Genomic DNA, 25,716 nt, shown 5'->3' on the forward strand with positions numbered 1-25,716 from the left:
CCCACCATCATTATAAAATATGGCATATAGAATATCGGGTCTGGAACCAAATCGTAAATCGCAATCGGCGCTTGTCTACGGAACCAACTGTCCATAACCATTGTAGACCTGCCAAACTTTAAAACGCAACATATATTATTTTGGGTCCAATGTTAATGCTTTAACACTTGTTTCCCTTTGTAAAATCCGATATATTCCTTCATTTCTTTTATTTTTTGATTCCGATATACAACTTATTACATATCCCTCTTGCCTTATCTTTTTTCAAAATACTTTTCAAGTGATTTTTGAATGAAACAGTGAATGAAAAAAACAAAAAAATACATGTTACAACATCTCTCTCCACCTGGGAATAGTGCTTTTTCCACAAAAGCACTAAGAACCACATATTCGTGCCTTCACTTTGGGCATGGAGTCATATATTTATTTTCATAAACTGAAAACTATGGCATTTGTACAATGATTTCACTCCAGTATTCACAATCAAATGATGCTTATTCTTTAGAACTGGAAGTAGTGTTTTAAGTATTGCCCATTAATAAGCAGCTGTAGAGTTTCACCATCAAGATTCTCAAGGATGAAGGTATTATTGGATCTCACTTCAGAAATTCTAAAGGGACCATACCAGAGAGGATCAAACTTCCCATGTTTACCCTTATCTTCTCTTATGGTATCCCATCTCAATACTAAATCTGCAACTTTATAATCAATTTCCTTGGCTTTCCTGTCAAAAATATTTTTCATCTTGGATTGATACATAATCAAGTTGTCTCTTACCTTGTCCATGTTCTCGCTAAGCTCCACCACTTTGTTCATTCTTCTTACCAAAGCATTTGGTTCTTCTTTCGCCTCTTGAACCATTTCAATCACTGGCTTCAGAAGTTGACTTGGAAATAGAGCCTGAGTTCCATATACTAATTCAAAAGGTGATTTCCCTGTAGATATTCTTGTATTTACTCTAGCAGCCCACAGAGCAAACTTTAACTTAGAATCCCAATCTCTTTGATTTTCTGTAATGGTTTTCTTAAGGATCTTCATCAAAGTTTTGTTAGTAGATTCAGCTAATCCATTTCCTTGAGGATGGTAAGCTATTGAATGGGACAAAATAACATTATACTTGTGACAAAAAGCAATGAACTTACTTGAGTTGAAGACTTGAGCATTGTCTGTTATAATTTTAACAGGGCATCCGAATCTGCTGAAAATATTTTCTTCCAGGAACTTCATTACTATCTGATCATTTGCTCTCTTAGTAGGAATTGCCTCTACCCATTTGGTGAAGTAATCAGTTGCTGTGAGAACCCACCTGTGTTGTCTGCTTGAAGGTGGATTGATTTCTCCAACAAAGTCCAATCCCCATTTCCTAAATGGCTCCTCTATGAAAACTAGAATCAAAGGTAATGGAGCTAATCTCTTCTTATGAGCAAAAAGCTGACATTTCTGACAACTTCTAACAAACTTATATGTATCACCAAATAAAGTAGGCCAATAAAATCTTGCCTAAAAGTTTGATTCTATCAACATTTTTGCTAATCCTTGTCCTTTCACCAACTTTGTGGGTTTTATGTCCAAATCATATTCTTGGATCTTGGCAATCCACTTTCCTCTTCTACCTTCTACATCTCCCTGTAGTAATACATCTTTCACTATAGAATTTGGCACATAAGCAATGATTTGGGACTGTAGCACATAAGTTCTAAAAGCTTTCAGGGCTTTTACCAAAGCATACACCTGTTTCTCAAGGATATTATATTTCAGCTCAGAATCCCTAAGAATATTACTAAAGAATGCAACTTTCTGCTCTCTCTCTTCATCATTCTTCTTCAATAAGACAACAACTATTGAACTTGATGATGCAAATGAAAAAAATTCGAAAGGCTTTTGGTAATCAGGACTGATTAAGACTAGAGCTGCCTATAATGCCTCTTTAATCCTAGAAAATCATTATATAGCTTCTTTGGTCCAACTCACTTCATTCTCCTTCTTTAGCATATTAGTAATTTCTTTTAAAAATTTTGCATAGTTGGATACAAATCTTCTCAGGAAGTTTATCTTTCCCAAAAAATTTTGAATATCCTTTTTACTCCTAGGAAATGGTATTTTCTACATAGCTTGTACTCTGGCTGGATCTATCTTCACTCCTTCTCTGGAAACAATGTGTCCCAATAGTTTTCCTTCTTCCAGAGAAAAAATGGATTTCTTGGGATTTAAGGAAAGTCCAAATCTTCTACATTTATCAAAAGTCCTCTTCAAATGATCCAAATGTTCTTCATCAGACTTTGAGAAAACAGTAATATCATCCAAATATATTACTACAAATTTATCTCCAACAAAAGCAATGTCCAGAGCCCTTTGAAATGTATCACTTGCATTCATCAATCCGAAAGGCATTCTGGCATACATAAATGTTCCCCAGGGGGTTGTGAACGTTGTTTTCTTCTGATCCTCCTTATCCATAGCCACTTGGTTATAACCAAAAAATCCATCTAGCATTGACATTCTAAAATATCCCATTACCTTTTGCAGCACATGATCCATCTTAGGCAATGGATAGTTATCTTTCAAAGAAGCCCTGTTGAGATTTTTGAAGTCCACACACAACCTTATTTCTCCATTTTTCTTTCTCACAGGTACTAGATTAGCCACCCAATCAGAATACCTGAGTGGGACTATGATTTTGGCATCAAGCAACTTCTTGACCTCCTTTTCAATTGATGGTAGAAGCAGAGGATTTATCTGCCTAAGCTTCTGTTTGTAGGGTTTAACCCCGTACTTCAAAGAAATATTATGCTGAATAATGTTTACATCATAGGTTTTGAGATCTTCATAGGACCATGCAAAGACATCAACATAATTCTTGAAAAGTTTAATATATCTTTCTTGAAAATTAGGTGAAACTCCAACATATAATTTGACTAACTTGGGATTCTCTTGAGTTCCAATGTTGTGATCCTGAATATGTTCATCTTGTGAGATTTTCCTTGAGTCCATAGCTACATAATTGGAATTAAAAATCCTTTCAAGAGGAACAAGTCCCTTTGGTAAAATATTATCTTTCAATTGAAAGATCTTCTGATTTGCTATTGAATCTTTTAAACCACTTGCTCCTGCAACTTCTGTTGTCTCTTCTTCGTCCTGATCAATTTCTGTGCCTTGGAACTCTTCAACCATAGTAAAAAACTCCTTAATCTCCTGGTCATCTTCAAAAACTTGCCAGTTCTTAACATTATCAGGGGCAGAAGGTCTGTATCTCATTTCTACCTCATATATTAGTCTTGGATTAATAGGAGGCTTGAAAGTGCTAGTAGCCATAGCCAATGAATCTGCAAATCTATTCTCATCTCTTGGAATGAATTGAATGTTAAAAGCTTCAAAATGGTTTTCAATCAAATCCCATACCTCATTTCTGTATGCCTGGATCCTAGGATGCTTTGTTTGGTAGTGATATTTTATTTGCTTAATAATTAGCTCCGAATCTCCAAAAGCATAAATTGACTTGACTCCCATCTGTTTAGCTGTTTGTAGAGAAATAATCAAAGACTCATATTCTGCCACATTGTTAGTTGCCTCAAACTCTAATTTGAAAGAAAAAGGGAACATATTACCTCCAGGTGCAATTAGAAGAAAACCAACACCTGTTCCTTCCTTGGAATAAGCTCCATCAAAGAAACATTTCCACACTTCTTCCATTTGCAACTCTATAATTATATTGGCTGAAGCAAGCTGCTTCTGATTATCTTCAGCCAGCTCTACATTATCATACAGTGTGAAATAAGAAAATTCATCCTTCTCCTGAATATATACAGGTGAATTGCTTTCTCCGTTTTTTGTAATTGTCTTTACAAACCTAGTTTCTCTTTACAATCTCCTCTCCTCCCCACCAAAAATCGGTATAACAACATATGTAAAATCTAGTTTCAAAACACCTCCCAATTTAGCCCCCCAGGACCTAGATAGAAGCATTCCAAATCTAGCAGGAATATCTGCTACTACAACATCCATGACCAAGCTTCTAGCTGGAATTTTGGCTAGTGACACTGCCAAATCCTTAATAACCCTCAAACACTTGACCTTGCTTGAATCAAAAGAATACAAATCCCTGTAAGGTTTGGTCACTTGTAGATTTTGTTGCTTCATCACTGATAGAGGCATAAGATTATGTGAAGCTCCCAAATCAAACATGCAATTATGTAGCAGGAAATCATGAACCAATAGGGAAATATAAAAAGGAGGTATTGAAGAATCTACTTCCTCTACATGTGGACCAAAAACCACTACTAGTTTATCTTCTTGCAGATTTACAATGTCACTCTCATTTTCTTTTAAATTAACAAACTCAACAATCTCCTTTTGATAAGTAGGTGTTTTTCCAATTATGTAAGAGGGAACTTGTTTTCTTACCTTTTCCAACTCCTTGGTAAGACTAAACAAGTGACCCTGTTTAGCAGTGTTTTCATTCTCATATTCACCTTTCTTCATGACTGGAATTATTTGAGGAATTGAAACAAGTTTCTCCAAAGGAATTTTTCCAGTTTGATCTTGAGAAGACTCACCTCGAAGTATCTGTGTCTTGCCATTTTCATTTTTTTGCTACTTTCCTTTATTTACTTGTTTTGCAGGCTAAGATTCTTGTGGAGTCGCCTTTGGTGAGGAAGTTGAAACTTGCTACTCACTTTCATTTTCTTGATTTCTTATTCTTTTACTAGATCTTATGTCATATTTCTTATGTAGTTCAGCCTGCATAAAATCAGAGAATTGTTTCCAATATTCATCAATTTCATTTCCATATGAATAGCATCTACTTCATCATACACATACTCTTCTCCTTCAATGCTGGGTTCATCTTCATCAACTACATATAATGTAGAAATTTGATCTTTAGGTTGTTCTTCCTGAGGATCTACTTCTATACATAATGGTGCTTGAATTTGATTTTGATCTTTTCTTTCATTTTGCAAGATTTTCAAAGGTTGTCTTCTGAATTGGGGATTAAAGTTCTTATTCTATTGTGTTTGTCTCTAAGAGTTATTATTCTCTAACTCTAACCTATTTAACTTATCTGACATAGTTTTAATTACATTACACATATCCTCCAATGATTGACTTTGAGAGGATTCTATCTTTGCCTTACCCTTGTCTTGGGTAGGCTATGTTTCTGGTGCTTTTCCTGTAGCCACTAGATTTGCTTCTATCTCTAAAGCATCTGTTTGGATTTGATCAAGGATTGGAGCTCTTCTTTCCCTTAATGTGAATCCAAAATTTGATTCAAAAGCCCCTGCAAAAGTTATTTTTGCGCCAGTAGGAGGAGGCTTAATCTCTGCTAGGAGACTATGGTCCAATTTGTTAAATATTCTAACAAATTCAACCATAGTTTCATTGGAATTATTCTTTATGGCATTAAACTCTGTCAATGAATATCCATGGTCTCTTTTTTCTCCCCATCTCTGAATCAACACACGTTCCATCTCTTCCTAAGAAGGAATGGTATTATTGGGAAGTCCTTTGAACCATTTCCTTAATTCTCCATCCAAGGAATGAACAAAGAGTCTTAGAACAACATCTAAATGCTCAACATTTAGGCTTTCTACAAAATTACAAAATACTACTATGTGATTCTCTGTTGTCTGTTCATCTTCCCCTGAAAAATGAGGAAGAGTTTTGAGGTAATCCTGTGGCATTTGATTGAACGGTTGTGGTAGTTGAAGAGGTGCATACCTATTCACTAAGAATGCAGGTGCTGCCATGTTTACTGAACTTTGATTACCAACAAATGTGGAACTTGATTGAGAGGTAAATGGAATGTGTAAAGGAGGTAATGTGGTTATTGGTTGAGGTTGAATAATTACAGCAGGTAAATGAAAAGTAACAGACTCAAAAGATTGGTCTTGACAGCTAGGTTCCTAAAATGAAGATGATGAAAAAGATGACTCTCTATCAGATGAATGTTCAGATAAGTTGTTGCTTGATGCAGACAATGTAGGAATTGGTCTAGTTGAGATCTTAGACTTCCTAACCCTCCTAGAAAATAGCCTTTCAGGATCTGAAAGAGCTTGAACCTTCTGTTGTGAAGTGTCTGATCTTGTATGGGGTCTTCTTGAAGCCAGAATTATTGCTTTGATTCAAAATAGCCAAATATTTCCTCCTCATTGAACAACCAGAGGAAAATATTGAAACCTAGGGAAAAATCTTCTTATCTTCTCTCCCCGGCAACGACGCCAATTAATGTTGTTCCTTAAGAAACCAATTTCCTGGCTGTGGGGAAATTGTGCTTAAGACATTAATAAATATTATTTATTGTCACTTATTGTTTGTTGTGTTCTCAAATGAAGGACCTAGAAAACTTGGTATTTAACTCTTAATACATGTATGACTAGAACATCTCAGAATGCCATTTGTTGCTAGATATAAATGATGAATATGAGAAAGTTTGAAGGAGAAGTTAAAGATAATATGTTGATCTTTCACAGAAGCTACTATTTGTAACTTAGAGGAACTATGATGATGAGAATTGAATCATAGATAATATGTTGGTCTTTCACAGAAACTATTATCTATAACTTAAAAAGAAAGTGAGGACTTCAAGTATAGGAGCACTCTTTTAAGAAAGTTTACCTTTATATACATAAGAAAATAAAGACCTGCAGCTTCATTACTATACTTGAAAAGAAGAAAACATAGCATGACACATGACAGAGAAGCTTACAAAATTATATGCAACAACTCTTGGAAACTTCTGATTCTTTCATTAATCCATGATGATATCAGGAATACAGTGGCCTAGTCTCCGGGTTCTCCAAAATTCCAACTCTTTCTTAGTAAATTTTCCTCTTTTTATACATCGTTGAACAATTGTTGATTTCTAAAACTTCCCAAACTATCTAATTTCTTTTCTAACTATATGAAGTAAAAACTATTACAGAATTTTACAGAGGGTAAAAGACACCTCAAAGAACATGAAATAACAAGAACATAACTGAATTCAAAAGGGGATGATAATTGTTGGCTTGCTCTATTAATCTGCTACCGAATTCCTCTGTTAATGCCTTAATGATGCTTAATTCATCTTAGCCGTAATGAAATGTATTTATTTTGTGTAATCCCGGGCTTACATGGGCATTATGATTGGCCAAAATGCCAAAAAACATGTCGGCTTGTCTTCCTCTTTAGCTTCGGCTCTAACCCTGATTTTCCACATTACACAACAAAATTAGCACGAACTTCTGATTAATTTGGAACTCAAAAGAGTAAATCCTACTTTATAAACCCGTCAAATCCACCCATACAATGCTCTGTTGACTTCTACCGCAAATCGCAATTGACCCTTTCTGGTGGTGCATTAACGTAATGTTGGACTTACACATAATACCTTCATATCTACGCTTTTCTATTATATACCCTTTATAATGAAAATATGCCATAAACATGATTTTTCCTCTTTTACTATGGACTCTGCACAACTATCGAGGCATACCTTTCTCGCCGATTCATCCCCACCATTGATCTACGCTTTTCAGATCAGACGGTCTGTAAAGGTTTCAGGTGGGACATAAGTTCGGAGAATACCCGTCTGAAATGGGTAGTTACCTCTCTCCACATGACTGCTACGTGTTGAATGATGAGTGGAATCGGGTGAGTTCCAATAAAAACCATCTACCGCTTCTACTCTGCCCAAAAACCTGCCTTATAACTTGAAAACTACCTTTTCACATGCCTTGCAGACTTGCCAGACTTATATAACATAATATATATCACTATCATATCTGGCCCGCAATTGGCATGTCATATATATATATATATATATATATATATATATATATAAAGTGTTATACGATGATCGCGGACCCGCCGGGGCTTTAAAATATAATATATATATGCTTCAGGTCTGGCCTTTCTATTATAATCCTTTATAATAGAAATTCATATAAAACAGCGTAAACAAAATATATATGAATATCAATAAAAATCTTTGCAACCCGTGATAAGATGGAAAGTACAACACATAAACTATCGGGTCTAGAATCCCCATTGCTCATCGCAATCGATAAAGGAACCTGCATAAAGGCTTTTCGGACCCGCCAGAGTTATTTAATATAATATATATATATATATATATATATATATATATATATATATATATATATTCGGGTCTGGCCCTTATCGCAGATCGCGATCGGCGGGGTCATATACATATAATATAAGCGCTCTGTGTTGTTTCGGACCCACCATCATTATAAAATATGGCATATAGAATATCGGGTCCGGAACCCAATCGCAAATCGCAATCGGCGCTTGTCTGCGGAACCAACCGTCCATAACCATTGCGGACCCGCCAAACTTTAAAACGCAACATATATTATTTCGGGTCTGGTGTTAATGCTTTAACACTTGTTTCCCTTTGTAAAATCTGATATATTCCTTCATTTCTTTTATGTTTTGATTCTGATATACAACTTATTACATCTCCCTCTTGCCTTATCTTTTTTCAAAATATTTTTCAAGTGATTTTTGAATGAAACAATGAATGAAACAAACAACAAAATACATGTTACAACAAGACCAAGGAGTGGGTGTAGACCAGGAAGGATGAGCAAGGGGTCCCCAAGAAGGTATGGCTGTGGTTTAGTTGGGGTTGTAATATGCATGGGACGACCCTTGCATGCCCTGTTGGTATGGTCTGGGCCCATGAAGTCTCCTTTGGTTAATGTAGCAAAGCTACTCAATGACCCCTTCAGCTCCTTGATATACAACTTTGAGTCCGAGTAAAGAAGGGCACTTGTCTGTGGAGTGGTTTCCTTCACAGACTGAGCAAATTTCAATAGAGTTCAATGGACATTCATTCCTGGGATGCCTCCTGGTGCATCTAGGATAAAAAATGGCCAAGACTCTCTCTGCTTGCTCATGCTTCCTCTTAATGTTCATGGTGTCCATTTGGAAGGCAAGGGTTTGCAACATCTCGCTTTTGAAATCTTCCATCATGTTCTCAATTTCACCCTTGATGGATGAGTTGGAAGATGATGAACTGGCCATAGGTTGGTTACCCCTACCCTTTTTCTTGGCTGCCCTAGAATGGTTTCTAAAGAAAGTCTTGATATCCTCAGAGGGTAATTGGTAGATATCTCCTCCTGCTAACAAATTTAAGGTATCCAAAAGATTTTCTCTTACTCCCCTAAGCAGGACCAACTTTAGTGACTCAGGGTCAAGTGTGCACCTGGCCCTTTTGTAACTAAGTTGGAATCTTTCTTCGTAATCCTCTAAGGATTCATCATTGCCTATGGTCATCCTGAAAATTTAATCTTTAGTATCCTTTGACCGACAGAAGTCCTTATATTTGTTGTTAAAAGCCTGCTATATCTAAGCCCAAGTTGTGATGTTATCTTCAAGTAAACCCATGAACCGGCGCAATGTTGCATTCTTGAGGGTAGATGTAGATCGTTTTAGCTTTTTCTCATCTTCTCTATAGTCATAGGTTCAGCATATAACAACAAACTCAAATAGGAAAGTGGCAGGGTCCTCTGTCGTCAGGCCATGGAAATGAGGTAGGGAAGAGGGGCTTATATTTTTCATCTTAGTGTCCCCATTGGTTTCCCTGATGGGGAAGGCACCATCAACTCTCTCTCTATTCCCTCTGTCATTTCAGTTTTCAACCATTGGTCCAGTAGGAATGGGTTCCTCTTCTTCTTCTTCCCCTGTAGGTTTTTCAAATATGTCAGGTTTCTCACCTAAGGGTTCCTCTAGTTCATAGCCACCGAAGAAGAGAGAAGGTTGGCAGTTGGATGTAGTGGGGGTATTTGGCAAAAATTTCCCTAAGTTGTCCCTATTCCTATGAGGCATGGAAGGAAATATTTTTGGTTTGGTTTTAGATTTTTTTCAAACTTGGAAAGTACTTGTAGAATTGAAATTGCTGATTGAATGAAGATCACTGACAGAATGCAAAAGCTACTTGCTAAGTTTAAATCTTTCAAAAGTCGAAAGGAAATCAAACAATGGAAAATGAAAGAAATGAAACAACTAGATTACTTTTGCAGAAATCAACTAATGGAAGAATATTGAAGACAAGAAATAGAAGAAAAGAAAGAAGTAATCACATTCTACTCAGACACCTCCCTGACAATGGCACAAAAAAGTGATGAGTTCCAGTATTGCAGCAAGGATGCTACAACTCCTAGGCTACCAACTTTACTTATCAACTCAGGATTCATACAAACTTGGAGGTGACAGTGTTGTATGCACAAGTAAAAGTGATGGTTCTGCATGTTGTCACTGTTCAGCTGGCGAGAGACCACTGGGGTTCCAAGCCAAACTTCTATGGAGTCAGAAGAAGCTTGATTCTTTGATGGAAGAAAGGTAAATCTACTCTAAGAGAGTTACTCTACTGCAGTAATGGAGAAGGCCAACATGTAATGCTAAACCACACCATACCCTAATTAACCATTTAAGAAGCTATGCTAAGTAGAAATGCTAAATCAACATAAAACAAATGCTACTATCTAAGTTGCAGAAGTAAGAAGCATCAAACAATACTAATGTGCAAGTAAAGAAACTAAACTAAATCTATTTTCACTTTTTTGGTCTTTTTATGCAAAATCAAGTATGCAAACTAATTGTTCTTGTGGATGTGACAAGTGGATTAAGGGTGTTTGAGGATGGCTAGAAGGTTTATGAAGTGGTTGGATGGTGTGGAGGGTCCCTAGGAGGATTTTTGTGACTTCCTAGAGGTTTTCCATCAATTTGGCCTCAAAACAAGTCATTTTAGGAAAACCTACAAGATGTACTAGAAACCTACAGGATGATCCTGTAGGAATTACAGGAAACCTACAGGATACAACTGAGAGCTAAATGTGAGGTGTTGGAGGTGATGGGAGGCTTAGGAAAGGTGTGTGATGGGTGGAATGGAGTGTTAGAAGGTCTAGGATCATTCAAGAGTCAATATCCAAGATGATAGATGGCTAGATTCGCTCAATGTGTTTGGGAGAATTTCAATGAAAAATGATGAAAACTAGTGAGGGTGATGGTGAAAACAAGGGATGGCTAAGGTGGATGAAGTGGAAGGTGGCTATTGGCTATGAAGTCTTAGTCTCCTCCTGAAGCACCTACTCTGCATAAAACATGTGTGTCTTCCAAAAAGCTATGCAACAAGATACATTTTCATAAACTAGAAAAGCAGAATTAATGAGTCAACTACCTATACTATGCATGAAGAAAGTTGTTGAAAGGAAATGGAAGCATGAGTGAGATATACTACAGAAATGGAGATGAAAAAGAATACAATGAAATCTACCTTGCAACATTAACCAAATACTAAATTAAAGACAACAAACTCCAAAGCTCATAAAAGAACTAGAAATATGTGTTTTTGGGGCTGCTTAAGGGTCCCTTCCTCAAGTCGTGGTCCCAGAGGGTGGAAGTGAGGCTAAGACACCTGCTAAAAACCTTGTGGTTATCCTTTTTCTCCTTTCTAACCTTCTACTTGAAATAAGGCACAAATGGTAGCAAACTATCACACAACCAATCTAATCTACACTATTGTAATGGAAATGCATCTAATAAGAAAATTAACAATTAAGCTATGAATATACACTAAACGTACATGTAAAATCAAGAGGAGCCTTGGCTGCTAGGGTTGGGCCCTAAACCAAGAGCTTCATCCCTCTGATTTAAATTAGTGCTGGCTCAAAACAAAACTCATTCTTATTACCAAAACAACAAATTACATCAACATAACTATCACAAGTTTTGCAGCTCGAAAATAGAGTAGAGTTTTACAATCAAAAATTTCAATCCTGCTGAGGTCCTAGGCCTCTCTACTTATAGATATAAAGTCCCTAATGACTTCCTTAAAATTATGGAGGCTTGGCTCCCAACTCGAGATAAACTGGTGATTTGTCTCTCACTTGCTCGACTGCCTTCTAGTCCTCATGATTTGGATTTTTGCACTCCGAGGTAATGTGATGAATGGAGGAATATTCGAATGGAGGAGTAGTAAATGAGGATGATTTACCTCCTATAATCCCTCTCCCTTGTCCCATTCGATTTTTGACTTTGGTCTTTGCCAAAATTCCTTGATTTTCTCCTTTAATCCAACATTCAATGCATATTAGACCACAAAGCAAAATATCCAACTCTAACTCATCTCATAAACAAAATATAATCAAAAGCATGCAATAAGTTGTGAGAATAGTGGGTTTGACTAAGCTAGGAGGTGAATTAAGGCCCATATAATTACCCAATGATGAGGCTCATAAAGAATAATGGACCTCCATTAATGAGGTAGATTCTTATGTTTTTGTATAAATAGGAGATCCTTCTCCTTTCAAAGGCATGTGAAAAGTTGGAGATACTCAGGTGTCCAAGTTAAGATTATTCATGAATGGAATTTATATTTAGCACCATGCTCATGAGTGATGTTCACCTCTTTCTGGTAATGCTCGCATTGGGAGCCTCTCAACTTGCCATCTCTCATACTTTTGGATTGGCCACCTATAATGTGTGAGATTTATTGTTTTTCATAGATTAAGCTTTATTTCTTTCATATCTTTTCCTGTGTGAGAGGTTAAGAGTGATTGTTTTTATTTGCATTCATATATCGAGGTTAATAATGATTGGTTTTTCTTTCATTTCATATCATGTGGTTTTTATTATTCATTTCATGGGATCCTGATTTGGTAATGCACACATGATCCCTTAGAGCAGATTTCATTTCATGCAATTTCATTTCTAAAAGAGTGGTGTGCTTTTCAATTTCTGCATGTGTGATAGATTAAGATTTCAATTCCTGCAAGTGTGGTAGATTAAGATTTCAATTCCACGCACTGTACTATATTTTCTTTTGAATCGACTGTTGAATTAGAATAGGTGAATTTGGTTTGTCGTTATTTGGTTTCGTAGTTAGATTGATCTAAATTGGAAGTTAATTTCTAGCATATATAGTGCACGCATGCTTCACAAGTCTTACGAAACCCCCGGGTTGACAATTAAATGATAGGTAATTAATTTGCCTCAGAATTTTGGCGCCATTTCCATGGAAGTGTACATAGGAACTAGATTTCAATCTAGAGTTCCTATCCTTTTTTTTTTAGTTTTTTTTTTCTTTCTAGATGCATGATTACAGCATGTAGATGCATAAATCATTTAGTTGCATATCATTTTTATAATATATATATATATATATATATATATATATATATATATATAGATATATATATATCTAACCTTCAATCACCTACCACCCCCACTATATCATGTGGTGTAGTAAGAGGCACACATCCACATCATAAAGTCCTATTTTTGCAGATAGAAGAGATGAAAAAGGAGAATGAAGGAATTGATGGAGATGATGACAATGAGGAAGATCCTTTTGGATTTCCCATACAAGAAACTGATGTCAATGTTCAAATTAAGAACATCCCTCGATCAATACTTCCTAACTTCAAAGGTATGACATCAGAAGACCCAGAAACTTTTCTTTTTGAATTCGAAATCATTTGTAGATCTTATGGCTACTTATTACACATTCAAAAATTGAATTTGTTTCCAACAAAATTGAAGGATAAAGCTCTTAGATGGTTCATGACTTTAGGAACAAATTCTATAAGGACATGGGATGATATGATATTTTTGGAAAAATATAAAAATCATTACAAAAACCATGACCTTAGAAATGAAGTCTTTAAGATGAATAAAAAAGAAGATGAAAATCTAGAAGGCCTAGTGGAGAGATTTACTTATAATATCAAAAGATCTAAAATGCATAATTTAGGATCAAACATATTAAAAAATCTCCTACTGAATGCTATAAAGGATGAATGGATTGATCTTCTTAAATTGGTGGGAAAAGGAGATGTTTATCAATTCATTTCAAGAGATTTGTGAACTATGCAAGAACATATCAAGAGGAAAAGAAAAGTATGGAAGATCTCCTCAGGATCCTGTTACGGAAAGAGTAGGTAAGTTGACATTAGTATTGATAAGTCAAACTGAACTTAACAATTTGCTAGACATTTTTGGTAATTTAAAAGAAAAAATTGATATGATAAGAATGGAAAAAAAGAAAATAGTTGAGAATGTTGCTTCATTTATGTTTTTCCCTAAATGCAAAAAGAAACATGTTTTGCATGAATGTCCACTTGATAACATTAAAATGTATGAAATTTGTGCAAGATCACATACTACTAAAGATTGTCCATCATTACTAGGGTTAAAGGTAGTTTACCAAGGAGCAAATCAAACATTGGAACAATCTTGTTATGGAGCTCAAAAAAGATCATGGAAACCTCATCAACCTGGTATGATGCAAGATATTACTTCTGAATTTCAAGGTTATGCACAACAATCTCAAAGTAATTGGCAAATACCCTTGCGTTGAAAACCTTGACCATCTCAATCCCAACCTCAAAACCAATCTTGGAAACAAGGTTGGCAAGGGCCTTACAGAAGAAATCTACCGTATCCTCAATCTTTTCCTCGCTATCCTCAATTCCAAGCTCAATGCTATTTGTACTATTCACCTCCACCACAACACCCATTTCACGCTCAATTGACCTCAATTCAACCATTACCCATCCACACAAGTACCCAAAATATATATTTCCACTCCAATACCTGCACAACCATTTGGAATCCCCAACAATAAAACACCTCAATCCACTCATAATGTTGAGGTACTACAAAATAAAGCACCAATTGCCATTGAAGAACAACAATCAGAAGAGGAAAAATATTCAAGTCTATCACTCGATTCTATGAATGAAGATCACATATCTGAAGACTTACATGTCATGATAGAAGGAAGCCAAGGAAGACAAGATTATATTGAATCTTGGTTCAAGACATTCATTGGATCCCAGTGTTCCATTCTTTAGTATCTTCTGATATCATCTCAATCAAGACAGTTGGTCTCTCATACACTGGTACGTATCAAAGAATATATTTCAAACCTACATATGAGTATATCTATCATTTTGTTACACACATGGCTCCATTGGAAACATTCATATAATTAAAAAAAAATAAAAAAATCAAGTAGATAAATTAGGAAAGATAAATCAAGCTTGATTGCATTTTTTTTCTTAACTGCATCTTCTTTTTTTTTTTAGAATTTGAAATTTTTAGATTTTATTCATTTTCTTGTATTTTAATAATTTGAAACGCATATATATAATAATAAAAAAATAAATGAAGTGTTTTTTTTTAAATTTATCTATGTATATATATATATATACATACATACATACATACATAATTTACAAAAAGATTTGTTTATTTAAACAAATTTGAAAAAAAAAAAAATTTTAAAATACAAATCATAAAACAATTAATAAATAAATAAATATCTCATATTAAGAAAAACCAAAGCAATAATAAAAATAAATAAAAACACAAAACCCAATTAAAAATAAAACAAAAAAACAATTTCATGTAAGCCAACGACAACGAATTACTGCAAACGTTATGTGTGGCTTTGAAAAAATGAAGGTGAAGAAAGATCGTTTTGCATTTTCCCCACTGATCTCTGACTGAGAATTAGTCAGAATGACCTATTCCTATTCTCCTCCTCCAAGTTATTTGTTGTTTTCAAAATCTTCCTTGCAACAAAGGAGATATGTTTTGCTGGAGTTACTGCCTACGGGAGGTGAATTTAGCAAGATTGTATTTTGTGCACGGCTTGTAAAACTTGTGAACTGTCTGGATCATGAACATTGTTCCAGCAATTCAATTATGGACTGAATTATAATAAAAAAAAAAATTTCACCCAACAGTTACCTGAGCAGAGGCTAAATACGCAGAGGTTAAAAACATCATTTTTAAAATGCATTTTGTGACCAAATGAAAACAAATCTAAAAAATCCAAAACATTGTTTTTTCTCAGAACAGGGTGAATTATGTTTAACATGAGCGATTTCCTCAAAATTCGTAACCGTTTGTGAGATTTTCGAGATTCTCTGGAGCCTTAGTTGCCAGATTGCGTGAGAAAAATGGATTTAGAATTTAATGCATAGACAGTTGCAACCATGATGGAAGGAGAAGATCTGATTTCCCTAATCTTCAGGGGGAAGAAATCATGCCAAGATATTCTCCAACATGATCAAAGAATTATGATTTTTTTGTATAGGACTTTCTTCGCCCATCTGTATTCAATCCATCATGATATAAGTGTAAAGGCATAGCTCTCTCTGCTCTCTGCGCTATTCCTTGGCATCATATTTCACTCTCGTCGTGGCATCGTATCAGCTAGTTGCAGTTTTATTTGAGCCTCTTTTCTCAATTTTAACACAACCTGACTTTTGTCCATGCAGGGTTTTTAGCTGTAGAAAATGTTGCTCCATAGCGGCGGCCAAAAGGAGATTCGGCTTCAGCGGACATTGTCCCAAAAGGAGAAAGGATGACCTTAATTTCTTAAGCGAATCATAAAGTTCAATGATTAGCTTAACTTCCACGTTTATTACAACTTTGATGTGTCAATTGCTCATTTATGGTCACGTAAGCTCATTTTTCTGTGTGGATATTTTATTCAGCATTGGTTGACATTTGAATTTGTTTGACTGCAGGTATGTTGTAGTTGAGAAAAGTATGCACAAATATAGCTCGAGACCACACAACAAAGGATAAATTTTCCAATTATTCACAGTCTTCGGCGCATACCAAATATTTTTTTTTAACATTTTCTATTGAATCTCCACTTTCAATTTAATTCACGGTCTCATCGTATTTATTTTATTTTCTAGTTTTAACTAGATTTATTTTAGTTACTTTAGTTTTGTTATTTTAGATTTATCTTTCAATATAAATTCACTCATTGTAGGTGATCCAATATAAAAGGACTTGATAGAGCAACTATACATGAAGCAATGGAACAACAAACAAATCTCTCTGCCATTGTTCAGCCATTGAAGTTTTTATAGGATTTTAGCTACAGAAATTACGTAATTCTGCAGTTGAACAACAATTATGCAGCTCTATATTTAATTAAATGATTTATTTTGTGACAACTCATTCTAATCAAAATTAATGAGCAGCATGCCATCTAATTTTCCTACTTCATCCTTCACATCAACATCATGTTCCCATGCCACACTTAAGCATGACAATTTTCACTGTTTCACCCAAATTTCAAATCAACCTAACTTTCTCATACGACATCAGATTTCGACGATTCAAGAATCGTTGGAAAGATATCGACGAGATATACACAATGAGAAAGTTATCATCAAAGTTTTAAACAATGAAGAATGAATACATTTTTGAAAAGACACAAAAAGTAACCCGAGGCACTAGTTTCGAAACAGGTAAAAATTCATTTGATTTTCTTTCGTGAATTCGTTTTATTAGTACCAATTCTCATTTTTTTGTGTAAATGTCATAAATAAGATATTAATCACCTCTCTCTTTTGATAATATTACATTTCATTGTAGAAAAATTATTAATTTTCTACAGGTTCCAGGAAGATAAACAAATGGACACAAACAAACAATGTCTCTCATAGACCACTAGAAACTAGGGAACTGATTCATTCAGTTGCAAACTAATTTTTAATAGATGAATCTACTTCCATGAGTGAAAATTTGACATAATTACATCAAGATCCATAAATTTACATTAAATTACATCATAATTTTTCCATTAGGAAAGTGAAAAAGTCAAACTAGCCAAAGTTGGGCGAAGAACAGAGCAATACTTGGTCAAACTGGCAATTTTTCCTCCATGCGTCGTGCCTGATTCTCTATGCATAGCACCTATTTGGACCCACTTTTGGAGGCCTTCTCGATGTCCAAATTTTCTCCAAGTGTGCTTGTTGGAAAGGTCTACCTATCTACTTTCCAACCCAAGTGGAATTTTTCAATTTTGCCTTCATTCCCCCCCCCCCCCCCCCCAAAAAAATTCAGTTCTCCCAACACTACTTCTTGTGTGTCAAAATAGGGGCAGTGCGGTCATTTTTTGAGTGTTTTTGACCTCTTTGAGGGCTCAAAACGTGGCCAAATTTCTTGTCCATAGGTAGGCAAGCATAAATTTTCATGAAAAATCTAGAAATTCAATTTTTTTGTGATTTGGAGTCCCCTAGCAATAGCGAGCGCCACATGGCACGTCGCATAGGGAGGAAAACTCTGTTTTTTGCGCAAAAAATTTCCAAAATGCAAAAATTGCTCCAAATTTTTTGAAATTTGTGCTGGACATTCTCTATCAAGAGCTATATTGAGCCAAGGAAGCCTCAGCCAATATCTGAAGTCTATCATGCTCCTTTTGCCTCTTTTTCCTCTTTGATGCCTTCCTTAATTTTGCCTTTAAACTCCTTATTCTTGCCTTGCAAACTTTATTCCTTGCCATGTAATGAAAATCCATGTGTCTCAGCAATGCCTTGTCCTTGTTGGCCTTTTCTGGCAGTCCCTATAAGTGGATGTTAGCTCTTTCAAGCCATGACTCTCGATCGGCACTGATCCCTTGCTCAAGTGAAGTGAGCTCCACCCTCCTCCTTTGGGCAGCTTGGTGATTCTCGAATATGTTTGCCACCTCTATGAGGCCTCCTGGGTGCATGTACCTCTGTGGGAGAGTCACTGTGTCTCTATTCTTCATGATCATATGATGGATCAGATGCCATCTCTACTAGTGGATGAACTGTCTTGGAGCTGCCTTGATGAGAAATAGGTGAGTTGTGATGTGTTGAACTATCTTGATGGTGTGTTTTGACTTTTGCCACCAAGGGGAAGAGTGATACAACTATAGGGGGAAGAACAAATAGTGATGGATTTAGGGACTACTGGGATAGGGTTTAGTTAGGGAGATAGGGAATTAGGAAATGATTTAGGAATTTTTGGTATGGGGTTAGGGTTTGGGAGTTTGTATTTGGGACTTTGGGAAATGGGAATGGGGATAGGGGATTAGTGAATTTAGGGGTATGTGAGGTTAGGGAGTAGGGAAATAAAGGGAAAATGGAGTAAGGGAGTGGTAAGTGGACTTGGTAGCCAAAATAGTCACTAATAACCCTAGGCAGCAATTTCCTTTGAAAATTTTTAAGAGGTAGGGTTTTATTTGTTTGAACAATCACCATATATCAACCACCATGAAACAATCATCAACCTGGGATGAAAAGCTATGAGAGAAGCTCAACCTACTTGTACCAATGGAAATCCATGCGTTTTGGGCGATTTTGGAGAAAATTTTTGAAAATATCAGGCTTGGTAGCTCTATGTGCCGCGCCTCAAGCCCAACATGCCGCACCTTCTCTATGCGCCGCGCCAGTGTATTTTTGCACTGGAAATTGCAGCCCAATGCACCGCGCCAGTTGCCCAATGCGTAGTGAATTTTGCAGGAGACTTTCAGAGATCTTCCTAGTGTCTAAATTGGGCGTAGGATAGCTCGTTGGAAAGTTTTTTGAGTCTACTTTCCAACTCAACTAAAATTTTTCAATTTGGAGTTCATTTTCCCCATCAAAGATCAAATCTCCCAAGACTGGTCAAAATGTGCCAAATGAGGCTGCCTAAAGGCAGAGTAATGTTGCAGTCAACCTTTGAAGGTCTTCCTCAACTCTAAATTGAGCTCATGATGGCTCATTGGAAATATCTTTGTGTCTAGTTAGCATTTTACTTATCAAGCAAGTCATTTGGCCAACCAAGCTAGGAGAAAACGTGAATTTTCCCAATGTCACTTCAGAGGTGCATCAATTCTCCTGAGGCAACTCTAATTTTGACATTTCTCTAAAACCATGACACCTGTGTAAAAAGTGAAGGAGGGTTTTCTTAATTGGCCTATTGCAGACAAAAATATCACTCAGTTTTCCAAAATTCATCTTTTCTTGCTCAGAAGCATCATTTGAGTAAAACCTACCCTGATGTGTGGAACATGGGATTTGTCGAAATGAAGGGGATAAGGGGCTTCTAAATTCTTGAGAAAATTTTGGGAAGTAGGGAGGGATGTTAGGAAGTAGGGGAAAGTAGAATTTCAGAGATTGAGTGAGGGGAAGGGGTCCAAAAGGGCAAAACACAGGCCTAGCCTAGAAATTTGTCAAGTTGTAGCAAGGAACTAAGGTTTGTGCAAAAATGAGGAATTTGGGGGATCTCAGTGATGGGAAGTGTTTAATAAGGTATGTTAAGGATAGGGGAAGGTGTATGAACATCAGGATACAAGTTTTACTGATGATTTGACCATCCAAGAGAAATTGCCTTCAAAACCCTAGGAGGAGGAAATGAACCTTACCTAGGCACAACTGAAGCATGAACAAGGTGTAAAATGACCCATTGGACCCTGACATGATGATGACAACCCTCTAAATGATGGTGTAATCAGCTGAATGGTGACATGGACTGACATTTGGACAACTTTGAAAGGAGTAAAAGCAAACCCTAGGCCTAATACCTAGTGACTAAATTTTGCTTAAAGACTCACTAAAATGACAAATTTTGACCTTGACACCTTAAAATCACTTTGTAAGAGCATGTTTGATCACTGGAGGAAGGATGCAAAGACTGACACTAACATTGGCTCCAATGGGGATGGTAGCTCCTTGGAGGTGCCAAGAACTACAGATCTTTGGAAAGAAAACAGTGCCTTCGTCCATTGGGCAATGGAGTCAAAAACTCACGCTGAAATGCATGATTGAAAATTGACGACACAAATTGACTCTCACTCAACTAAAAACTAACTCGATACTTAAACAAAACCGAAAAACTGGAAAATATGCTCAATATAGAGCTTATTCATCAAAACCTACTCTAACAGTTTCATTCATCACCTGATCAAGTGAAATGAAACAACCAATGAAAACAAGTAAGTATTCTGGCTGCTGTTTGCATTCTCCTCAAGTGCTTGCTTATGGACAACAAGAGAGAACTACTGAAAGGCAACTCCCATGACAACTTGGAAACAGATCCGTTGAATTCTATGGATTCTCTATCTGCCTCCAAAAACACTGCATAAGGATCTTGAAATTCATGCACACTGGGACTTAGCTCATCCAATGGATTACTTCTCTTCTCCTCATACCATGAATGCAAACTTTGTTTTGAGCTTTGTGACAAAGAAACCAGCTGCCGGATCAAGTTTGTATCAGTACACATTTCAAGATCATGTATAGTCAATTGGGAAGGACTTTGACTGTAGATATCATCGAACACATCAGCTATTGGATCATGAAAAACATGAAATGACTGATGCAACCCATTTTCTATTGGTTCAAATGAGATTACATGATTCCCGACATGCTGCTCATTTTTTACTGAAGATGCACTGTGCAATTTTTCCTTCAAAAACTGAAATGATTCAAAACAGAAAGGTATAGAATCATCTTGTATCATTTGATCATATGTGCCAACTTCCAAGTCCTCATATGCAAGTTAACAATCAATGGCATTTAGGGGTTGCAAATCTAGATATGAGAAGTCTTGAACAAGGTTTTCATTGCCCTCAAGATGGTCCAAATCAAGACTTTTCGACAGTTGATTTCTGATTGCATGGAAGTTTTCTTTGATGAACTGAAATGAATCAAAACAAAAAGGCAAATATCCTTCACTTACTTCAAAATTTGCTGCACTTTCCTTGTCACTGTCATAGCTGATATGCATCGGTTGATCACTGTATTCGAGCTGCTGTAAGTGAACTTCCTCCTCCCACAAACTAGGTGCTGATTTTTCTACAATATTAGCTTCTGTTTGGATAACATAATCATCATCATACTGATCAAACTGAAGCAAATCATCCGTATAAAATGCATCATCAAGCATACATGTCATATCAATAGATCTCTCTTCTCCAAGATGATCTATAAGACAATCATTATCAGATCTATGACAACTGGGATAAGAAAGAAGATGTTTTGGATCAGCAACTCATTCTTCTTCAATCAGTAAGCCATGGGCTTGAACATCATACTCATTCCTTGTGGTGATCCTTTGCATCATCTCTTCCACTGCACTTACCAAAATGTCAAGCTTTACCTCTAGAGATGTTGATTCCTCTGGATCTATGTTTTCATCTCTTCTTCCTTCAACTTTGCCCTTCGGATCAGCAAATTAGCCTCTACATCTACTGCACCTTTCTGCATCCCTTCAAGTGTTACAAGATTCCTTTCTCTCAGCTGAAACTCCATTTCCAGATCAAAGGCACTCGGGTAGTGCAAGAGAGTGGATCTAGGAGGAGGTCTTATATTAACCGGCATCGAAAAATAAACTTGGTTAAATCTGGTAGAAAATTGTTGTACTGTCTCCCCTGGAAATCTTTTTAGCTGGTTATACTCTTCTATAATCAAGAAAGGGTTTTGTCTTACCACCCACCTGTTGAGGAAAACTTTGACAAACTACTGGAAATCTAAGATGCTCACATTAGGCAGGGTTTTGAACCAACTCTTGACTTTGCCTTGCAAAGAAAGAGCAAAAGGCCTAATACTGACATCCTCTTCATCAACTTAAAAAGGTCAAGAAAGGACTCAAAATTCAATACATGTCTCTCAACAGTGATATTGTTGCATTCACCATCAAATCTTGGTAGATATAGGTCATGATTTTTAGGAAAAGCATGGGATATAGGAGGTAAAATCAGAGGCTTGTATCGATCTGGAATTTTACAAGGTAGTGGGGTATGTACAAAAGCTGTAGAATTAGTCTTGGTCTCTTTAGGTTCATCAATTTGAAGACGGTCATCACAAGATTCAGAAGAAGGGTCTTCATCAAGCTCAAAGGCATGCAGATATTTGGTATTTACAATCTTCAAAGGGAAGGAATCAAATGCAGGCCGAGGATCTCTTCTCAAACATAGTATACTTTGCAAAGCCTTCTTGACATTCTCTAGAAAAGAGAAGAAATAATTTATAACAGCAGCAACAAAGAATCCACTTTCACCACCTCATCCACCATTTATGCAACCAAGAAGCAGATGAAATTCTACATTCAATTCCATGATCCAGCATCAGCTACAACTTCTCTACATATGAACAGTTTGTCCACTTCCTAGGTAAGTAGAGGTATGTTATTTTCTAGCTTTTAATCATAGAGTTCCTTGAATACTGAAATTATAATTTTTGGAAAATACTTCACCATATTTCATTTCTCATTAAAACAAAAAAAACTGTAAACACCTTTAGTTGGGGGGGAAGGGACATCCATTTATTACCACATCCATATCACTTCATTTCATCCTAACATACTTGTCCTAATCAATTATGATTGCATTATGGTTTAAAAGTTATGTGATTTGCAAATAAATTCCTAAATGATGAGCATATTATATGGCTGATTCAAAGATGCATTCTTAAATATGTTCAATGAATCTTGTTGCAACAAAAATAAACAAGGTATTGAAAGATAAGAACCAATACCAATTAAGATTTAGTTGTCACACAAGAACCAACCAAACATGTTGCAATTCAATGTATGACAAGGAATACTTTGCAAAAAGAAATGAAATTGCCCAATGCAAAGTTTAAGAACAATTGATATAAGCCAAGCTCATTCAAAAGAAAATAATGATTAAGCAGTGCAGTAGATTGCATGAGGACATGCAATAACGACAGTTGGGGGGGATGTAGAGTCTCCAAAATGTATTCAAAATATCATCCCCTTTCACCTTTATCGGCACCATTTCACTCACATTTCACAACTCCATGACCATATAACCTTTCATTAGCCTCAATTTTTTAATTATATGGGTTCCATTTGTGTTTTCCAAAAGTTAATGATTTCTAGTATTATAAGTGAATTAAATGGTTAAAACTTAAAAAAAAAGACATATAGTTGCTAATAATTAAAAGTGGCTTGAGTTTCATGACATGTGTAGGTCATTTGGAAGATTCCAAGGCACCCTTATGTGGCCTACAATGCTCAAATTCGAATTCCCTTCAAGATATGGAAGAAGATTTGGATAAAGGTCAAAGAGGATATGTTTCTCATCATTACCTATGAGTTGTAACTCTATGATATTTTCTAGGGATCTAGGAAGAGAATAATGGACCTCCATTAATGAGGTAGCTTCTTATGTTTTTGTATAAATAGGAGAGCCTTCTCCTTTCAAAGACATGTGAAAAGTTGGAGATACTAAGGTTTCCAAGTTAAGATTATTCATGAATGGAATTTAGATTTAAGACCATGCTCATGAGTGATGTTCACCTCTTTCTAGTAATGCTTGCATTGGGAGCCCCTCAACTTGCCATCCGTCATACTTTTGGATTGGCCACCTATAATGTGTGAGATTTATTCTTTTTCATAGATTAAGATTTATTGCTTTCATAGATTAAGATTTATTTCTTTTATATCTTTTCCTGTGTGAGATGTTAAGAGTGATTTCTTTTATCTGCTTTCATATCTAGAGGTTAAGAATCATTGTTTTTGCTTTCATTTCATATCATGTGGTTTTGATTATTCATTTCATAGGATCCTGATTTGATAATGCACACATGATCCCTTAGAGTAGATTTCATTTCATGCAATTTCATTTTTGAAACAGTGGTGTGCTTTTCAATTTCTGCAAGTGTGATAGATTAAGATTTCAATTTCGCGCACTGTACTATAATTTCTTTTGAATCGATTATTGAATTAGAATAGGTGAATTTGGTCTATCGTTATTTGGTTTCATAGTTAGATTTATCTAAATTCGAAGTTAATTTCTAGAATATACAATGCACACATGCTTCACAAGTTTTACGAAACCTCCGAGTTGAAAATTAAATGATAGGTAATTAATTTTCCTCAACATGCCTCTTAAAGAGATCCCCTGGTAACGTGCACAATTCAAAAAACACTAATATCCTGAGAGTGGGGATGTCACTCCACACATTCCTAATGTGACTACGTGCTTAACTCATATGTCAGAAGAGATTTTTGGAAATAATCTAATGTGAAAATGGATTTACACATTAGTAGAGCTAGTTTCAATTTGGTAGCCTTGAAGATTGGTCTCTCCAAATCCCACTCTAAGGCTTTATAACCCTAGGCTAATATTGGTTTCCTATAACCAAAAACATCTAGTTAATTTTATTAAAAAAAAAATAGGTTATTGATTACTTAGGCATATAGAGTGCAACAAATATGGTGTGAAAATAGACTTGATACCAATCTGAATATGCAACTATAAGGCAAATACAATTTCATTCCCAATTCGATGAAAAATAGCTAAGGAAAGGTAAAAAAATGTCTTTCTTTTTAAAAGAAACAAACAAAACCTCGCATTCACTCTCAATGATCACTCTAAAAGTCACCAAATTCATAAAAGAATACATCCACTAAAAAACTAATGAATACAAAATAATTACTCTTAAAATTCCAAACAAAATGCACCATAAAGCCATAACAAGATTAAAACTAAGACATTGAGAGAAAAGGTATGAGCTAAGGCTTATTACACACAAAGAAACAATGAGTGATGAGGCTCATCAATATGTAAACTGTATTGGTCACAATGGCACTCTCTAGTTTATCAAATTGTCTTTTCTCACATTTATTTACATATTTTATTATATTTTGCTTAGTGAGAAGAGCAAAAGTGAGTTACTATGTCCTATGGCCTGATGTGTGTTAAATGCAGGAAGTTGGAGCGGTTTTGAGTTGACTTGAGTGCAGGGACTCGAAGTAGACAAGCAAGAGATATTATAGGAAGTGGTATCCCTAGTTTATTAAATTGTCTTTTCTCACATTTATTTACATATTTTATTATATTTTTCTTAGTGAGAAAAGCAAAAGTGAGTTACTATGTCCTATGGCCTGATGTGTATTAAATGCAGGAAGTTGGAGTAGTTTTGAGTT

This window comes from Pinus tabuliformis, chromosome 9, assembly GCF_031772625.1.
Source record: "Pinus tabuliformis cultivar Carrire ecotype Pingquan chromosome 9, CPIR1, whole genome shotgun sequence".
NCBI classification, from domain to species: Eukaryota; Viridiplantae; Streptophyta; class Pinopsida; order Pinales; family Pinaceae; genus Pinus; species Pinus tabuliformis.